Here is a 21,443-nt window from a genome sequence, read left to right on the forward strand (position 1 = left end):
CACATTTTACCTAGGGCAGAATCATCGACTCCCATTTTTGTACAACATGGCTAATGCGCTCGCCACAGCCAAAAGTCACAGGGGCGACTTTTGGCTGTGGGAACATTTAAAGACGTTGTCTGTTGTGGACACACAGCCAACTTAGTGGACTCAAGACCAGCATTACATGCCATATCTACAACATTTCAAGTGACACTCTACGTTCTGCGTGTGAGCATGCAATTTTGCGATTTCAAAACGTTGCTGACAACAGAGAAGAGCAAATCGAACGTCGTGTTGTGTAATTACACAACACTGAAAAAAAACTACCCACTAGTATTATAGCGCCAAGCAATGTTCTAGTGGCAACTTTTAGAACTAACGTTTCTTTTTGCAAAAATAAAATACCATTGCGACACACATCATAATGCTGAGTAGTTACCCACTACGGCCTTTCGAAATGTGAACTTTATAATCACCCTGTATATTGTATATGTATTATTTTTTATATCAATTGTTTAATTAAATTTGATAATCTAATTATGACTGCAATTAAAAGGAAGCATATTTCTGAAAATAGATATTACATATATATCCAAAAAATAATTATTTTAAAAAAAAAATCGCAACTCTTTACATTATAATTTTAATTATAAAAAAAAAAAAACTCTCCGCTACATGACAATATTCATTTGGCCATCTTCAACGATGAAAAATATGTCTGTCGGATTTCATTATTTCTTCAATTTTGATAGAATATCTCGTTCTCTGTGTGATGTCTCAAGGTATAGTCTACTGTGCAGTTTTATGCGCAAGCTACACCTTGGATTTTTCGTAGACGTTTCGCATAGTGACTGAGTGATGGGTGATCAGTTCTTGTGTGTTGTGTGGTAGATGGAAATTGTAAATGATGCCTTTGGCAGCGATGAAGAGTGGTTGCATATTCTGTGTCTGTTGAGATGCGTATGCAGTAGATTTCAGGCTGTGTGTTTCATTACACGTAGTAGAGCATTATTTAGGACAAATCTGATAATCGCCGTATTTATAGAGCAAGTCATATAAGTATAGAACAAAGCTCCAATGTGTTGCAGTAAATGCAAAGATCTGAGTCAATATATTTGAAATTGTGCAGCTTCGTTGAAGATAGCAGGATGTCATACCACAACTTCAACTGGATCTTCTGTTTTGTCTGATGCATGTATATTATCTACCTTTCAAATGAAGCTAGTTGCTTTACATGGTTGTGAAATGGATGTTGTGGCCGGAATACGGTGATCGATATATTTTTTTGTAGTTCGTAGATAGAGAGGTGCCAGGCGATGTAAGTTAAAAAGTAGGTGTACACAATTGTAAATTTTTGGTGGGAATTTGGATACCTTGCACAATTGCGAGGTCTGGATAGGTTTTAGTAACTATTACTTGAATTTGTTTGTATTCAATAATTTGTTTGCATGCAATAAATTTGTATTGCAAATTTCCCTGGGTTTCCACTTTAGGTTCTTAGAATATTTCCAACGGTTCTGATTCCTGCCAAGTTCTGTGCAAGGAAGAGAAAGAGATGTTGTCCTGTTGTAGATCTGCGATGTGTCAGTTTATAAACTAAAGTTCTGTGAACAGAATTGGCAGTGAATGATCTCGTTTTTAATCATTCCCACACATGAGAAGCTGCAAGATCTATAGCAAATAAATGCCTCGTGTAATGTAGTTTCGGACTTTTTCAGCGCTGGAGAGCAACTCGATAAAAAAAAATCATATAGTTGGTTGGGAAGGTACTGGCGTTCGATCATTCTAGGGACTGTAAATAGTAGAAGAGCTCTGGTAACTTTTTTAAGGATATATTCCAGATTAACTGAATAGGTGTATGTGTCGTCTTCGCAGGATTGAGATAGAAGATGATTCTGAAGAAATTTCGGTCTCTTTTTTGTTTCATATGAAACTTGTAATTACTGATTCAGTATGCTGGAAGAAGTGATGGAGTAGGTATTCTCAGAGTCAGTGTGTTAGAGAATGCTGGCTTCCATCTGGTTTATGACGATCACTCTTTCCCTAAGTGAAGAGGTTGTCCTTCCCAACCCACAAGATATTTTTCTCCTCACTTTAATCAGTTACATTTGATTGGAAAGTCGGTTATGAATTTTTAACTCCTTGTCCATAAGCCATTGCTTTTTCATGAGTTTAATTTTTCTTCCGACGCTTCTGCGTATAGCTCATGGTTTCATGAATGGTTTTCATTTCTTCCTCGTTTCGTACCAGAAATGTGACATCATAGCATGTGCTGTTAAAGTAATTTTACGATGTGGGTCAAGTACTTGACTTTTCTTGGATAATGAGCTGTTAAGGTAATGAGGAGGTGTTTATATATATATATATATACAGGGTGTTCGGGATAAATTTGACATATTTATAATTAATTATATTTTTCCGTAAGTTACATGTATTAACACACACTTCTCTTCATTTAAAAGTTTGGACCCTTCTTCATTCATATACAAGATGTCAGAAAGGATGGATAGCTGGAACCCACCTGAATCATGGAAGAGAATAACTTGTATCATGATGATTCGTGCCCGCCATCAAAATAAGGATATTACTACTGCTGCCCAATGCTCCCTGAATACAGTAAAAACAATCAGGCATGAACTAGAGACTTGTAATGGTGACTACGAGGATGTAGCAAGAAGAAAGATCCCTAGCAGACGATCTGATTGCGTTCGTACAGCAGAATTCCTCGCAAATCTGCAGGAACAGGTGTTGAAGAACCCTGGCATTGGAATTCGGGCTTTGTTCGTGGAGTTGCTAACTGTAGTCAAGCCCTGGATAACAAGGGTAGCCAATGGTAGGCCGTATGTATGGCAGCAGGATTCGGCCCCTTGCCACACCTCTGGGAAAAGTCAAAAATGGTTGTCTGAAAATTTCTACGACTTCACCATTCCAAATGTTTGGCCTCCAAACTCCCCAGACCTTAACCCCATGGATTATTTTGTATGGGGCGCAGTTGAAAAAGACACCAATCGCACTTCCAGTAATACAAAAGCCCAGTTAATGGATAAAATTAAAACAGTTTTTGCGGCCCTTCCCAGGGAGACTGTAGCATCAGCTTGTTCGAGGTTCCGAAGCAGAATTGAAGCTGTGATCGATGCTAATGGTGGTTATTTTGAGTAAATCTTGTTGATAGTATTGTAATTAACTCTGCCTGTAATGTTTTTTTGTCAATTCATTAAATTTAATAGATACAAAGAAGATTTTCTTTTTCCTTACGAAACTGTCAAATTTATCCCGAACACCCTGTATATATAAAATCAAGAATTACATCAGTATATTATAATAGATTTAAAAGAGAGAGAGAGAGAGAGAGAGAGAGAGAGATTTTGGTCTTCTGATTTCGAAAAAAATATTCATTTTCTTTTCATGCCGTGTGTTTTTACAAATCGCATATATTTATTTGTGAGTGATTAGACGCTTTGTTATTCAACTGTTAGTAATCAACCAATGCCATTCATTACATCCCAATAATCAGAACTACAATCCTCGTTCTGTGTGCTTTCTTGACTTCTCACCACTGCTTTTCAAGCCTTCAATTCAAGGATAAACAAGTTTCAACTATCAACTTTACATTATTCAAGCTTTATTTTGCATTGATTTGAAAACCGTGTCGTGTAAAATTTACAGTTGTGAATTTGTTTATTATGCGCTTCTCGCAAATAAACCAAACAGTGGAGCAATAATTTTGTAATAAATTGTATTATGCCTATTTTACAGTTACGCTTTGCAATGAGAAAGAGAAGAGGGAAATATGTAGCAGGTATGTGTGTGTGTGTGTGTGTAGAGGGGGATACGCTTGCAGTTTCTTTTACTGTCAGCTTTCGCAAATTGCTGTTCACACTAACAGTGAAACCGTTGGTCTAATAAACAAACAAACAAAAGTTGCATGTTCTGACATTGGGAAAGACATCATGCAGACATCTTTTCATTATGAACATTTGAAAATTTAAAAAAAATCATTAAGATGATTAGCATCCACTTTGTAACACATGTTTAAATACCTCCAGGAAATATATCCCTTTACGATGATCTCTGTTTGCATAAAATGTTTGCAATCAAAATTCTTTCCACAATTACGTTTTTGAGTGGTGGGCTGAGAAATCGATGCTAAATATAAAAAGTGAACCAAACCTCCAAAACTTCATAAATTTTGGAGGATGTTAATAATATCATCTATGATAATAACATTTCCAATAATAATATCACTGGTCAAGAAAAAACTTTCGTTATTATTATTTTTTTTTTAGATAATGATAATGCTTCAAAAACATTTTTTTTTTTTTGACAGGCATTACGTAATAGTGACAGTGTCAGAAATGTTCATAGGTTTTTCAGAATTGGTTTTTATGAATTAACTGAGTAATAAAAGTAAACTTGGAAATAATTAATTGTGCTTTTCTTGCTGTTGTAACTCTCAGGGCAGATGGTCGTAGTTTGGAAACGAATGAAGTTAGCTTGAATACGTTTGAAACTATACCCTAACACAAACTCATTCTATTACAGTTATTACTTACTTTGAGACGTTTATTCTATGATCATTTAATTTGTTATTATGTCACCTTTAAAAGTTAGAAGCTGTAATCTCGAATTGCTTTTATTAGGCGTTGTCCTTTAAGTGATAAGCAGTGATATAATATCATTCGTGCGATAAGGACCACTTTCATTACTTTTGAAATAGGATAAAAAGTTGAACTCCTCATTATTAATGCACGTTTTGTAAATTTAATTTGACCCAAAAAAATAAATTCAAGGCTGATTTATGAGTACTGGGTTGTCGATAGTTTAGAGAGAACCAAAATATAATGTAAAAGACCACTCTTTCTTCACGTATCAAGATTTTCTTGTGGGGGGGGGGGAGGAGTGATGTCATATCAAAACTTAAAATTTAAATAAATGGAAGGGGGTAACAGAACTCATTTTTCTCTTTCTAGCGTTCTAGCAGCATACAACGAGAAACATTACCACATGGCTATATAGGGACCAATCTTTGAATATAAACTTACATTCATTTCACACAATACATCGTATTGTAATTTAATTATTGAAGAACAGAATACTGGTCCAAATTTATGGTTTTGCATACACGTAAAGAAAAAAAATATATTATCGACTAACCCAAAATTTTAATGAAACCCGGAGATGAAAAGTTGGAATATTTCTTTCAACTTCAATAAAGTACTCAGGACTTCACTGAAATTCGAAATTATTAACAGCATTGAGCATTCTGCGTTCATGCCTGTGTAAAAAACACAACAATGTGAATTATTCTATAAATACGAGTAGTAGGGGTGGCGGTTCTGACAAGATCAAGATCAAGATAAAATAAGGAATCATGACGTGATTGGTTGATGACGTCATTGTGTGCATGGCTTCATGGGTGTGGAATGTTTGGAATTTCCCTGTGGGCAACTGTGTCACTGGCTTCTGTTCTTGTGTTTTGGTTCGCGTATGGGATTATGGGTGATGGTAGAGATAAGGATTCGTGTTGTGATTGGTGGTGCAATTCTGACAAGATGAAGATCAAGATAAGATAAGGAATGGTGACGTGGGTGTGTGTTGTTTTCAGATGTAGATAAGTGACGTCATTTTTTATTTGTAAATAAATGTCGTCATTTGTTATTTGTAAATAAGTGACGTTGTTGTTTTGAATGGAAAGGATGATATTAGTGGATAAGAAATCGTGTCGTGATTGGTGGTCACTTCTGACAAGATCAAGATCAAGATAAGATAAGGAATCGTGACGCGAATGTTTGTTATGAGATGTAGATAAGTGACGTCGTTTGTTAGTTGTAAATAAGTGACGTTATTGTTTTGAATGGAAAGGGAAATATATTAGTGTATAAGTAATCGTGTTGTCATTGGTGGACACTTCTGACAAGATCAAGATCAAGATAAGATAAAAATCGTGACGTTATGTCTTTGTGCGGTATTTTGGTTTGGCTATGGAATTGCGGGCTATGTTTTGAGATAAGATATCTTTGAATTTTCCCAGGGTGACACACATCCGTCATTGTCGTCTGTGGGAATTCTTAGAGTATGTCGTGATGGCGGGTGTGATTAGATTTTTCACTCAAACATACGGTTTTTTTTTTTTAATTTTTATATAGATGGTTGTACTAATTTTCCAATACATTTTGGGTATTTCTTTCCTGTTAAAGTGTGGGAATTCTTAGAGAAAGTCGTGATGGCTCTCGTGTTTCGAGTTTTTCTGAATAATTAATTATATATTTAAAGTACCTGTCCTTAAACAAACACACACATACACATTAGACATAAAAAATCGCTAATGTGTCCATGTTGATACTCTAATATATACCCTATGATTATTCTTATGAAAAAAAAAAATACTATTCAGTATTAGAATTACGCTTACCAAACAACACGCGATCAGTTATGTTTAAGTTAAAAAAGTACTTACAGCTTTCCAGATGACTCTTCTAAATACGAATATTCCAAAATAGTTCAATTTTATATCCACAACACAACACAAACACAAAAACCACAAAGAATGAAATTTCTTTTATTGAGCTTGGAATGATAATTTAATTTAACTATATTCTATGTCACACAAACATACAGTTTTTTCTTAAATTTTCCAATACATTTTGAGGTATTTCTTTCCTGTTAAACGGTGGGATTCTTAGAGTAAGTCGTGATGGCGGCAGTCTTTCGAGCTTTTCTGAATAATTAATTATATACTGATGTCACTCAAACACACATACTTTTTTTTTTTCCATACCTCATCTGTATTTTCTTCTATATACATGTTCTAATCAAGTTCATATTTTATTCATAATTCATCCGAATATTTTGATTTGTCTAAAATTAAGGTCTTAAAATTCAATAAATAAATAAATAAACAAATCGTGTGTGTATTCACGGTTATTGCAAAAGTGTTCTTTTAAGTTTACATATTTATTTCACAGATATTATTTACAATGCAATATGCAGAAATAGGAATTTACATATATCACCAATGCAAATGGTATTTTTCTTGGCGTAACATTTCTTTGAAAAAAAAAAAAAAACTTACATTTCTTTCTAGAATGGGAACATCTTGGTACTATCTAGGTTTTCTGAATATTCCAAATGTTGATTAACATTTGGAATTCACAGAACACAAACACAAGTCTGAAAGGACATTTTCATTATAGGTTACTGTGCCTAACATATATTCACACCACAAAACACACAAAACATAGGAGTTGATAGATATTTCTGTAAATAACCAGAAAAGCTAGTGGACTACTTAATTTACTTTAGTATCCGTTTGGTTCTCTGTATTAATCTTTCCCATGGGTGCCCATCCTTGGTTGAAAAGTCTATGCGCCGTTTTGTTTAGGGTAAGTGTTATTTCCGGTTTCGAATTCCGATTGCTGTTAGAGTATGGAATTCAGACAAGTGAAATTTTTATTTATTTTTTTTTTTTTTCAAATTGATTGGTTATTTTCTGTATTTTACTTTTACTGGTCATATTCTAACAGAATAACTGAGCAGAATTAATAAATATATAAAGTATATGAGAATTTATTTTCCAACACTGTATATTTCTCATTAACTCTTATCTTATCTGGTCGCCTTTTGTTGTACGTAGGTGAGAAATCGTGTGTTTTGTTTCGAACTCTTGGTTTCCGTTGGGAAATTACCAATATAACTATTAATTTTACCTTCGTTTCCTTGTGCTCTTAACCTATTTCTGTAAGTAGAATTTATTTGTGAATTATTTTCTCACACTGTTAATTTTCATTCATTAACCTTGTTTGTAGATAACGAACAAATAAGATTGTTCGTTATTATATTAATATATTAAGTCAATGAATCAAAAAAAAAAAAATTCTCTGGTTACTTTGTGGCATAAAATTTCACAAGGGAAAAAAAAAAAAAAATGTTATCTTCCTTCTTAAATTTGTATAACACATATACGACACCCAATTTGTTCATTTAAATTTACACATTTTATTGAACGAAATATTATTTACAAATTGTATTTACTGAATCTAACAATACAGAAAATAAATAAATTGAAAAATACATCAAAGGTTCTTCCATGGTTGTGGAATTGCCATCGTATGGTTTTGACAATGTGACTCTCATCTGAAAGTTAATTTTTCGTTTGGCGTTCGTTGGGAATTTATTACTGTAGTAAAATTAAGGGTTGTGTATTTATTTCTTTGAAAGCAATACGTATACTTTAGAGAATTATTAAAAGCACAGAATCTTTCGTTATGTTTCCAAAAGCATTTAAAAGTACACGTTATGTTTTCACGTTTCGGGCATCCAATTTCATTTAAATCAAGAACAGGCCTCCCTATTAACTTTGTTAATGTTTTTGATTTTTCTCTTCCTTTGGCAAGTAATATATGATATTTGCATGTTGATTCTATCATCCAATCTCTTAGTTTGTCCAAAGCTAGTGAACCAATTTCCCACTTCAGCTGATGGTTATATTTTATTAACCAAGAATTCTGTTTTTTAACTCTTTCAGGTAATTATTTCCAACTACAAGGTGATTTTGTCACTGCATATCTTACACTAATTCCATCAGAAATACAAATTTCTTTAGGAAATAAATTTGAACTCTTATTCAACAAAAATTGTACATCAATTATCCCAATGATAACTGAAAATTCGTATTTTTCACCCACTGTCGATTTTTCATAATCGTTTTCCTTCATTCTTCTTCTTCGATTACTTCATATGGCACCACAAATAAATAGTTATTTATTATTATTTCACTGATTATTAGCTCTGATCGTATACTTTATGGTAACATTCGTTTACAAAATTCTAAACAGTTAGAACTTTTCACAAAGAAACTTTCAAAGAATTTGTGGCTCACCCATTATTTTTGCATTACCAAACACAAATCACAAAACAGCAGCTGCAGTAGATGAACGATTACCTTAAGTCCAAAGTCACTCGACTCTCTGGTATTTTCTTATAGTACTGTTTACACTTACCATCCTCTACCCTGACCGTTCCTACAAAAATGAACCTTTTGCGCAGATGACTCAACGACATGTTTTCACATGCTGTTGGATATACAGTTGGTGTGTTTTTATCTTACTTTGTGTAGGGAAAGGTAAAATTTGTATATGTGTTATCTGTAGAGTACAAACATTTTCTCTATGCCAAACTTTAAAGAAGTGTTAAACTCACGTTTTGTTGGTTTAATTAGGTGCTTCTCTCTTTCTCTCTCTCTCTCTCTCTCTCTCACTCACTCTCTGTAAAAATAACCAAATTCTAACAGTTCGTATTTTCGATTATGTGAACGATTTGTTTTCAGATAACTCAAATAATGTCAATAGGTAGCATTAGACAATTTCTAAAATAATCAATACATGGATTTTCGTTTTCAACACCTTTTTTTTTTTTTTTTTTCCTGTCCTGGCATTAATTTCACAGTTGTGATTTTTTTAAAATAAATAAACAGAATTGCATTAAGATATAAAGTTGTGGATTTAAATATCAAGATCTAATCAGAATAACTGAGTAAAAATTCACTGTGGAAAAACACAACAACAAAAACACACATCTTTGTTCATTTAAGTTTACAAATGCACATTTTATTTTGCTGAAATACTATTTACAAGTATATTCACTGAGAAAAATTCGAAACATGTAATTACCTAAAAATATTTCACAATATTTAGTTTAGACTCTTAACATTTTCCAAGGAGTTCAATGAATAAAATTTTTGTTACTCACTGTTTCTTGGTTACATTACATCAAAATAGCTGGTCACGCAAAAGAAATTTTAAATCAGATACCATGGTAACCACACTTCCATACGTTTGATATTGTGTCAGTCTGGAAATGACACCATGCCTCGCTAAACATTCTGTGTATTCTTTTGTCAGCAAATATACACAAACAGTTTTTGTAAAATGTTCGTAAATGTCCCAAAATAAAGAATCTTTATCGAATTGGATAAAATCTTGAAAGTCTAATTTTACCATTGATGAATTTAAATGTTGAGCGATAATTTTTCCCATTATACGGACAGATGGTAATTCAGTTTCCAAAAATAGTAAATGATTATCAATGTCGTACATTTTTGTTGAAAATCTCTCAGCTTCTTCACAACTAATAGAAAAAACCTTACTTCCATCAGCTCCTGTATCATCAAGTATTAGTTCCCCATCTTGGCATTTCAGAATATAACAATCACCGAGGTCCATTTCATAGTTAACTCTTCTTTGCAAGTAGCCGAGGATATCAGACCACTTCCTGCATAATTTTTCCCAAGTGGTCCGGGATAAATACATCACAATGTACGTGTCTTCTAAAATAATAATCGATTTCCATCCTTTTAGAGCTAGGTGAAGAGTTTTGTCTCATGCTATTTTCCTGAAGAAAGAAAATTTCAATGACTTTTGTGGCTCACCCATTATTTTACTTTACTTTACTTTCATGGATACCAATCACCACAACACAATACGATAACTTCACAGGATGAACGAATTGTCGTAACTGAAAAGACACTTGACTCGTTTATTTTTCCTTATAGTACTGTTTACCTGACCCTTAACCCTGACCGTTCCTTCCAAAATGAAACTTTTGCGCAGATGATTCACGGACATGTTTCTACATGTTGTTGGATAAACCATGACGACAATGACGGATGTGTGTCACCCTGGGAAAATTCCAAGATATCTTATCTCAAAAACATCACCCACAATTCCATAGCCAAACAAAACATGACAACAATGTCGTTATGTGTTTGGATATTTCTGGGGAACATATGTCTCTCATACTGTGATATCACAGAGGGTGAAAGATGTCTTCCCTGCAATGCTCCCCCACCTAACCCCATCACCCTAGTCTCTCACCATCCCCTCTCCTCCAGAAGATGTCTGCTCAGCCTAGTGGAGATGAGTGAGCTCATTGTTTGTGGATATCTTTTAGTGATGTCACCTCCAATTGATACTGATAACTTTTTTGGGAAAAAAAAAATTTAAAAACTGGTTTTTTATGATAACTTTTTAGGAAAAAACGCGTTTTTTATGAAAACGTTTTGGAAAAAAAATAAAAAAACGCGTTTTTTTATTTTTTTATAAAATAAAAAATAATTTATTTTTATAAATTATTTTTTATTTTTAAATTATTTTTATAAAAAATAATTTATTTTATAAAAAAATAAAATTTTTTTATTTTTTTATAAAATAAAAACTCTCCACATACGTTGAAAAATTTCAAATCATACCCAAAACACAATATGGCTTTCAAAAAAATAAAGGAACAGCAACACTCCTGGAAGATTTCACAGATCTAATAAACGCTGCATTGGATAAAAACAGAATAACATTAGTGGTATTCATTGACCTAACAAAAGCATTTGACACACTAACACATAAAACCTTGTTAACGAAACTTACCCATATCGGAATTGGAGGTCGTCTACTCCAGTGGTTTAAAGCATACACGAAAAACAGAAAGCACATCACACGTATAGGATCAGTACACAGCAAAGAGGTACATGTAACCTGTGGAGTACCGCAAGGAGCTGTCCTATCTCCCATTCTATTTAACATATACACACACGACATAAGCCAACTCCCCCTAAAAAGTAAAATCTTCCAGTATGCAGACGACACTGCCATAGTATCCATTCACAACACTGCAAAAATCGCTTACAAAAATATGCAACACGACATCAATCAAATCACTAACTGGTTAACCGAAAATGGCATATATATAAACCCTGGAAAAACAAAGCTAATGATATTCAAAAACCCCCAAACCCTGCCCATAGAAACTAAATATCTCACTATCAAACATTCATCCTCCTATACACAAAGTGCAGAACCTAAAATCACAACCATCACACAGGTGAAAACAACACGCTACCTTGGACTTCACTTCGATGCAGATCAAAGTTGGAATAGCCATACAAACTACCTACATACCAAGCTTAGGATAATAGCAAGCAAACTATACAGATTAAAAGACATTGCCGCAACCCACATAAAAATACTAATCTGTAAAGCATTATGTGAAAACATTTTAAGATATGCAATCACATCATACACATTCTGTGCAGACTACAGAGTTAACAGGCTACAATGGTTGCAAGATAAAATGATAAAACTGATATTCTGGGAACAACCCACTCTTATGCAGGAAGCATGGACAAAACACAAAATATTTAAGGCGAAACACTTACGCCACTACACAGTCATGTTAAAACACTACTACAGCCCAACATATAGAGTAACCAGAACAACATATCAAATAACAAGACCACAGTCAACAAACTACATAACATATAAGTACAACAATCACCACGGCAAAGCCACTCGAAACTTCTACGTACCTGACATGATAAACAAACTGCCATTCGACAACAGAAACCTAGGAACATACAGAGAGCTGAAACAGGCACTACATAAATATTATAGCGAGAATGAAAATTAGAGCAATTCCTGTTTCTCTCTCCCCACCACACAAATACACACACACACACACACCTACGACAACTCCCCCTCTCAAAAAACTATCACTACAAGAACACAAAGAAACAAACACACCATGTCTTTCAAGCATGTATCAACAAACAGTAAAATCAACACCTGGCTTGTGACCACTATAGGAACACAACCATGAAACCACCACCCTCTGTCATCTATTATCTTCCTCAGATAAGCTCTGCTAAGCTTCGAGGAAGAAAATTACTAACTTGCAAGTATCTGTTATACACACTTGTAATGCGTTATAAATATTATAACATATAATTACTACAGAAACTATGTATGCAATTCATCTGAGACAAAAAAAAAAAAAAAAAAAAAATTCTGTATAATCCTTATTGCAAATACTGTAAATATTATTATTCTATGTAACTTATACTGAGACATTATAAAATGTAAAAAAAAAAAAAAATTATTATTATTATTATTGAATTGTGTGTGTATGTTGCATTACTGCATTGTATCGTGAATTGTGTGCACATTGGTGCTAATCCATATTTAGCTAGTTTAAAAAAATGTATATTCATATTTATAAAATGTACTCTGCATTTTGTATATCGAATTTTCGTACTGTACAGAAAAGATAATATGTTTTTCATTATGTGTGTGCAGATACTCTGTGTGATAGTAAACCTTATCATTTTCATTGTAAAAATAAATAAGTCGTTTATAAAAAAAAAATAAAATAAAAAAATAAAATTGTTATTATTATTATTATTATTATTATTATTATTATTATTATTATTATTATTATTATATTCTAAATTCAAAAATTCTGTATAAACCTTATTGTAAATATTGTAAATATTATTATTGTATGTAATTTATACTGAGACATAATAAAATAAAAAAAAAATTAAAAAAATAAAAAATAAAAAAATAAAATTATTATTATTATTATTATTATTATAATACGGGCATCTCCATGGAGTCAGAAGACTCATCGCGTGTGACCCAAACTATCCATACAATATCTGTGATACCTTTCTTGAATTCGTTGATAGACGAAGCACTCACAACTGAGTCAGGCAACGCATTCCATCCATTCACCACTCTCCAAGCAAAAAAATCTAATCCTCAGACCCTTATTAACCACACTCTTACTTAATTTCCAGGGATGACCTCTTGTTCTTCCACCACTAACCCACTGCTGAAATATTTCCCCTAAATGAATCTTATAAAAACCTTTTAGTAACTTAAATGTTTCTATCATATCCCCCTCTTCTCTGCCTATCAACGAACCTCTGTAATCCACAAACTCTCAATCTATCAATGTATGAAGCATTTCTTACACCACTCACCGACTTGGTCATTCACCTCTGAATCTTTTTTACCACTTCCTTATCTCCAAGGAATCCAGGTGACCAGACCTGAGCACAGTAATCCAGATGTGGAGATATCAACGACTTATAAAGAGGAACAATAATTCTTTATCTCTGCCTATCAACGAACCTCTGTAATCCACAAACTCTCAATCTATCAATGTATGAAGCATTTCTTACACCACTCACCGACTTGGTCATTCACCTCTGAATCTTTTTTACCACTTCCTTATCTCCAAGGAATCCAGGTGACCAGACCTGAGCACAGTAATCCAGATGTGGAGATATCAACGACTTATAAAGAGGAACAATAATTCTTTATCTCTGCATGTTAATATCTCCTCAATAACCAAGTAATCCAATAAGCTATCTTGGACACCCTAGCAACATGTCCTCTGAACTTCAACTATTTTTCCACTAAATATCCCAAGTCCCTAGCCTCACCAATACAGTTCCATCAATGTGGTACGCAGTTTGTAATCTTTTAATCCCAAAATGCATAACTTTACGCTTTTCCACATTGAACTGAAATCCATTATCTTTTGCCTATTGCCAGCTTATTCATCCAGCAAGCTCTTTACATCAGCTTGATATCACACGATCACGATTACACGATATGTCCAGCAGATGTCCCAACCCTTGTTCTCCAAGATGACAGAGAACCTTCATATGCGCTACGAAACCAGTCTTGAACGATGTGCCCATTTCGAGTACGTAATCTACCGTCATGAATGCTTTCATCAAAGTTGCTGTAAGTGGTCCAGGAGGCTTGGTACCTTTGGACGCCTTGTTTGAGACATTAGCTTCATGTTACCTGTGATTCATCTCTGGGACTTCTTTTGTCTGAAGCACCAGCAATGTACCACAAGGTAACACTACTGACGGGGGGGGGAGGCTACATGTTCCTCAGTTTCTCTAACATGGGATGTATTGTTTTCTGTAGCCTCTAGGAATACAGGCCACAGAAAAAAGAGCAGGCCCAGATTCCTTCACAAAGATCTCCCCTCAGGACTCTGTGTTATCCCCTTTACTTTTTAACATCTATGTGTATGACTTACCACATACTAGCTCAAAATCCAGGAAAAACAGGCACATCAATCCCAGTCATTAGCAGAATACCAATCGATAGTGGAACCTTCGCAGGTCTAACTGGAATGCATTTCAGAAACAAATCGAGCAAACCATTAGAGCAATTCCACCCACTCCTAATTGCTATCCAAGATTTGTTAAACTAATCAAAACTGCAGCCAAAGCCTTTATTCCTAAAGGCAACAGAAAACAATACATCCCATGCTGGAGTAGAGAAACTGAGGAACTTTTAGCCAAATATGAAAAAACTGAAGACCTAACTGTTGCTAAAGTGCTCATAGCAATGCTGGATAAAAACAGGCAGGAAAGATTGATCTCAACCATCCATGAACACGATATCACCACATCTAGCTGGTAAAGCTAGTCACTTCTGAGAAAATTAGGTGAAGCAGAACTAACAACACAGAAAACAACAGAGATAACTCTTGATCAAATGGCTAATCATTAATTGAAAACCTCCAAGATATGTCCCAGCTCTATCAGAAAATTACTGTGCAATCTTCCATCAGACAAATCCTGAAGATGGGTCCCAAGCTTCCTGAATTTGTACACTCAGTATCTCGGGAAGAGTTACAGGTAGCCTTAAAATTCATCAAGAATGGCAAGGCTGCAGGAGTGGATGGTATCCTCCCTAAGTTTCTAAGACATCTCGGTCAACAAGGCCAAACATGGCTGGCCTCCCTTTTCTCAAAAATTGTAAAAACTGGTAAACTACCAAATCTGTGGCGGGAAGCCAAAATAATTGCCATGCCCAAACCGGGGAAAAATCCAAATGATGTCAAAAACCTACGACCTACCTCCTTGCTTTGCTCCACCTTTAAGCTCTTTGAAAGAATTCTCCTTAAAAGAATTTCACTACTCATCGAAAGAGCACTCCGGAACAAGCTGGCTTCAGGCCAGGAAGTTGCTGTGACCAGGTCCTGACCCTGAAAACACAGATTGAAGCAGGTTTCCGAAAGAAACTTATATTTGGAGCCACTTTCATTGACCTAACATCAGCTTATGACACAGTCTGGATCAGGGGCCACCTCCTGAAGCTAGGAAATATTATAAGGTGCAAAAAAAAAAAATCCAGCTTTTTGAATCCATTCTCTCCAACAGAAAGATCCGGGTCCATATTGCCGGAAAAAAGAGCAGGCCCAGATTCCTTCACAACGGTCTCCCTCAGGGCTCTGTGTTATCCCCTTTACATTTTAACATCTATGTGTACCACTTACCACATACCAGCTCAAGCAAGTATATGTACGCTGAAGACCTAGCGATTCTACATCAATCTACTTCCTTTGCCAACCTGGAATCAACCTTGAACACAGACCTGAACATCCTGGAAGAGTAGTGGTACTTGAAGTCAAATCCAACAAACACTGTGTCCACGGTATTTCACCTGAACAATGCAGAGGCGAATCGACACCTCAACCTTTCTTTCTTTCTGTGGAAAAATGGTAGAACACGAGCCTCACCCGAAATACCTTGGAGTGAGCCTGGACAGAAGCCTAACCTACAAAAGGCACATCACCAATCTGTCCAACAAAATTAAAACGAGAAACAATATCATTTCAAGGCTTGCTGGAACAAGCTGGGGTTGTGGTGCAAAAGTCCTAAGATCGCCTGCACTAGCCCTCGCATTCTCTGCAGCAGAATATTGTGTCCCTGTCTGGGAAAGAAGTGCACACACTAACATAATAGACACCCAGCTAAACTCTACCATGCGCACAATTAGCGGGACAGTGAGAAGCATCCCTATCTGCTGGCTGCCTGTCCTATCTAACATTGCTCCACCAAACATACGGAGAAGACAAGCCTCGATTAAAGAATTTAATAAAGCAATGAGCAACCCACTCCTTCCCCTACACCAGACTCTCATAAATCCACCTAGTCTTCACCTAAAATCTAGAAAGCCTTTCTGGTCCATGGACGAACTCTCTTCAGCTGCCCTGCCATCAACACCTGACATGTGGAGAGGATACTGGTCCAACAATCTCCCAACAAACGGCTTCCTGGTAGAAGATTCCCGTGCTCTGCAGCCTAGTTTTGCTCTTCCTAGGAAGATTTGGTCATCAATCAACAGGATCAGAACTAACCAAGGCCGATGTGGCTACCTACTACATAAACGGGGAGCTGTTAGACCACCCTTATTGTGATTGTTCTCCCGTTGCTCAGACGATTACTCATATTGTGAGCGACTGCCCAAGGCGCCAATTTCACGGTGGTGGGCTACAGGACATCCACAAGGTGACAAATGAGGCCTTGGATTGGCTTTCCAGACTGGACATTGACCTGTAGCTGTTCTGTATTCCTTTTGCCATAAGAATAAATGAATAAATTAATTAATGCTTTATTCGACTGCTGAAGATTCCACAGATAGTTGTGGATGTACATATAATCATGTGTAAGCATATATTTCTTTGTTAATAAACCTGTTTACTCCATACAGTGGCGTAACTAGAGGGGAAGCGAAGGGGGGAGGTCCGCCCCGGGAGGCATTTTGAACCTTTTTGAAATTTTACAGTTAATTCTAAAATACATTCTCGAGAACTCAGTTTCAAATATCGTAATACTACTGCGAATTTTCCTCACGATTGCTGTAAGTGTTGCTAGTTGTGAGATTACACCATATACCCTATATCATCGATGACATAGACTTCGGCAATGTCATCGATGATTTTGTTAACAGAAAAGCAAGAAATATAACATTTTAGAATGTTGAAATTAAAGTTTTTTACTTCAAAAATAAACATTGCGTTTTAATTTATTTCCCTAGACGTCGTTTTGACTTTTTGTAATATTTTTGGTGTGTTTGAGAGGGGCGGAAAACTCAGGGATTGCCTCGGGCGACAAAAGGGCTCTACACCGCTGACTTCATAACATATTATTATTATTATTATTCCTTACACCTCCAAGGAGTCCAAAGACTCATCGCGGGAGGACACCTACAGTCTCAACCACTACACCGAATCTTTACTACGAATCATCTCCATCAACGCCATATATCGCTGTAGTTATTTAGTACGTTTTTGCCCATACTGTCTAACTAAGATATTTAAGAATATTAAAAAAAATAATAATAAAGTACAGAATATTTTTAATGATACAAAAATGTAACGAGAAAGTATGAAATCAAATCTGTATTTTAAAAGAATAGGCATATAACAAACTGCTATCATAATTAGGGGAAAAAAAAGGTCAGAATTATGAAATCCTTTTCATCATTATTATTATTAATTAGATAAATATCCCCCCCCACCCTCCGAGTACGAGACATCAGGAGTTTGTAAGTTTCCCTACACACAACAGAGTGGCACAATTTCTCGGCCTTTTCTCTGAACACATGTCCTTCATTTTGGAGTTTTCGTAAAGCTCACTTAAAGGTTCCATTGGGTCAACAACTCTCTTATGATCTTACACTGTGGAGTTGCGCAACTTACAGGAAAATGCATTACTCGGAATTGCCTATTTCGAGATGACAAAAGAAAGGCTGCATTGTCCACCTGTCTAACTTAGGCCTGTGCACTATGAGGGCACCCTATTCCACTCCGCTACGCACATTTAACCGTTTCCCCTATTACTTAATTCTCCTACTACACGCGACTACCATCTGCCGCCAATCACAACCACCAACAGTATATTTTGTCTATAAACTGCGTGCGTTCTGATGACCGATTTTTATATTGGAATAAGTTGGCCTCTGCACACGTCAGTTAGAAATTATCAAACAGAAAACAAATCACAAATCGGTCAATCCACGGTAGAGAGTTACGTAACACCTGTGGAGTCATATAAGGGAGGCTCTCCCCCCCCCCACTCTCCAGTTTTCTTTATATCCATAATAATGCAAGCATAGCTCAAGCAGACATGCAGTATAAATCTGGTCACTAACTGGCAATTGGCATACCAAAAACTTCATACCAAACTCTAATAAAAACAAAATTAATGATTCAGAAATCCACTGAGTAGTGGTGTTACACTGGACGGTGAACCACATCTACCATCTAATTACCTTCACAATCATTCATGCCCACAGCTGAATTAGAACTTCGGAGCCTGCTGGGAGAGCCGATATGCTGTCCACTCTGCTAACCATGCTGGTTGTCTGTCAGTTATCCGTAAGGAATAATTAAAGTAACATTTATGTTAAGTAAAAACATTGCGTTAATAGTGTTATGACGTGTATACATTAATGAATAGCATTTGTTTCAACTAAAAACTGGCATAAACTGAAAAATCTGAGTCATTTTAATTAACAGTATATTTTAATTAAATCCTTTCTAATGCAGATAGAATTTATTCCCCAGTCATAAGCAGCAGTCATGTTTCTAAGCTGTTAACTTCTTGGTTGTGGTTGGCAACTGAGGAAAACGGGATATGATTTTAATTTAGTTTTCTACAGCATATAAAAAAATTGCATATTACTGGAATTACTGCACCTAGAAGGATTGTTGCTATACCTCTGGGAAACAATAGTCTTTATTTTATTTTATTTATTTATTATTATTTTTTTTTATCTCCCCGGTTCTTTAGGCTAAGGGCAGTTGACGAGGCATGGATTAAGCTAAGAATACAAGTATGGTATACATATGTGCGTGCGTGGGGAAGATATCATTTGCTGCAGATACTTTCTCGGAAAACAATAAAATATGGTAAGAATTCATAGGGAAAAATGAGAAAATTATCACTTATGAAGATTTACGAATTTATGAATACTATTTAACTGTTGACATATATTATTTAGATCCAAACTTCTCACAAGCACGAACTACAGGTTTGAAGACATCTGAAAAAAAAAAAAAAAGAAAAAAAAAGCAGTTATTGAATTGTTAGTCTGTTCAATCCCTCATTTTCTTTTATTCACGTGTTAAACAAATTTCTGTAATTTTTTGTAGAAAAAAAAAAGTTAAGAGTTTCTTCCCATTCTTCGGTTCCAATAGTCGACTATGGAAAACAACAGCTGGAAGTTAAGGGGAAATATTCATGCGCACTGTTATGCCTAACTGTCAGTCATCATTTCTGCACTTTCCTTTAAACATGCAAGAACATAAGCGGCTACTGATCAGCATCCATTCACTACCCAGATTTACATCTAGTAAACCCATCTACTGTCTTCCTCTTATCTCAAGAACAGTTTTCCTTTTGCTTTTACTCAAAGCTTACACCCTGTGGCACTTCAAGAAACAACGTCTTTCTTTCTTTTTCTTTAACCACTAGACGCACGCGCAAACACACACACACACACACACACACACACACACACACACACACACACACACACACACACACACACACACACACACACACACACACACACACACACACACACACACACACACACACAGTAAAGAATTTAATTATATGATGATGAGATATTTATAACAGTTAAGCATCCATTCGATTCGTCAAGAAAGTGAATTAGAAATTTAACTGTCAATAATGCTGAAATTAATACGTCATTATAGAGAAACCATTTCGAGAACCTTTGTAATTCCACATATGGATTACTACTAAATGAAAAATCATCAGCGGTTTTAAAAGACACTTAAGCGCTCACGACCTTCCAAGTATCCTTGATATCATAACTGTAATTCGAGTATAAGGTGGTTAGCAGTATGCCTATAAGCATTCTTCTGTCTGTAAATAATAATAATGTAAATAATTATAACAATAGTTTCATGAATGAGTGCGTTGAACGCTTTAGTCAGTTCGATAACATCTACCACGACAGTTTGGTTCTTATATAAAGCGGCGTTATTTACGTCTGGAAAATCTTCCAAGGGATGTTGTTCTGTTATTATTCTGAAAACCGTATTTTGTGTTTCTGGAATGATATGAACTTTTTCTTCATACGTCGCTTTTTTTTTATTTGAGAAGGTTCCGGTGTGCTGTATAATTGCTGTTTGAATTTCTTTTATCATATTTATATATAGATGTAATTAGGCATTTTTTAGCATGTCCAGTATATACATACGTCCAGTTTGAAAGATTTTATTTATTAATTTTAGTATGAATAGACCTTAGGCTACCCGCGTATTTTTTTTTTTTTTTAATATCTTTGGGTCTGCTGACATCGATTCCTAAACCTTTCTTTGGTTTAGTTTGATAGAATGCAGAGAACAGTTCTGTTTCTCGTGTTTGGGAACAACAATGCATGCTTTGACTGGGGAGATCGAGCTTTCTTGCTTACTACAAAATAATGTTTATAGTTATATGCTAACTGTTGGAACGGTTTGCTCTTTCATGAAGTTGTATTCTATGTTTTCAAAGGAAGTGGTTTTGGCAGTACAGTCCAGAATCTCGTTGATCAGATGCCAGGTTAGTTTTCTGCATAGGTTAATTTTAGTTTGATAGAATAATTTGTCTTCATAGTAGTTTCTTATCGCATTTATTATCTACGTTGTAAGGCGATTCCTTGTTATCTCGTTCACTTATCTCGTTATTTAGGCGTATATATATATATATATATATATATATATATACACACACACACACACATATATATACAGGGGTCGGCAACTTATGCAAATTCTTACTCAGATTTTACATAAGTTGC

At 35.2% G+C, this 21,443-nt stretch overlaps 1 protein-coding gene across 2 annotated transcripts in view; it reads left to right on the plus strand.

The window, feature by feature from the left end:
- The first annotated feature begins 21,102 nt into the window (after window positions 1–21,102).
- Window positions 21,103–21,443, plus strand: part of LOC150105365 (uncharacterized) — a 521,942-nt gene continuing 521,601 nt past the window's right edge. The window contains exon 1 of one of the 2 annotated variants that reach the window (XM_090394098.1): window positions 21,103–21,205. The gene's annotated coding sequence lies outside the window, so the exon portion shown is untranslated. The remainder of the gene's footprint in view (window positions 21,206–21,443) is intronic. The other variant, XM_090394099.1, reaches the window with a different exon arrangement.

The sequence above is a fragment of the Typopeltis vanoorti genome, chromosome 6 (assembly GCF_054136105.1).
Source record: "Typopeltis vanoorti isolate ZY-2024b chromosome 6, IOZ_Tvanoo_1.0, whole genome shotgun sequence".
Taxonomy (NCBI): domain Eukaryota; kingdom Metazoa; phylum Arthropoda; class Arachnida; order Uropygi; family Thelyphonidae; genus Typopeltis; species Typopeltis vanoorti.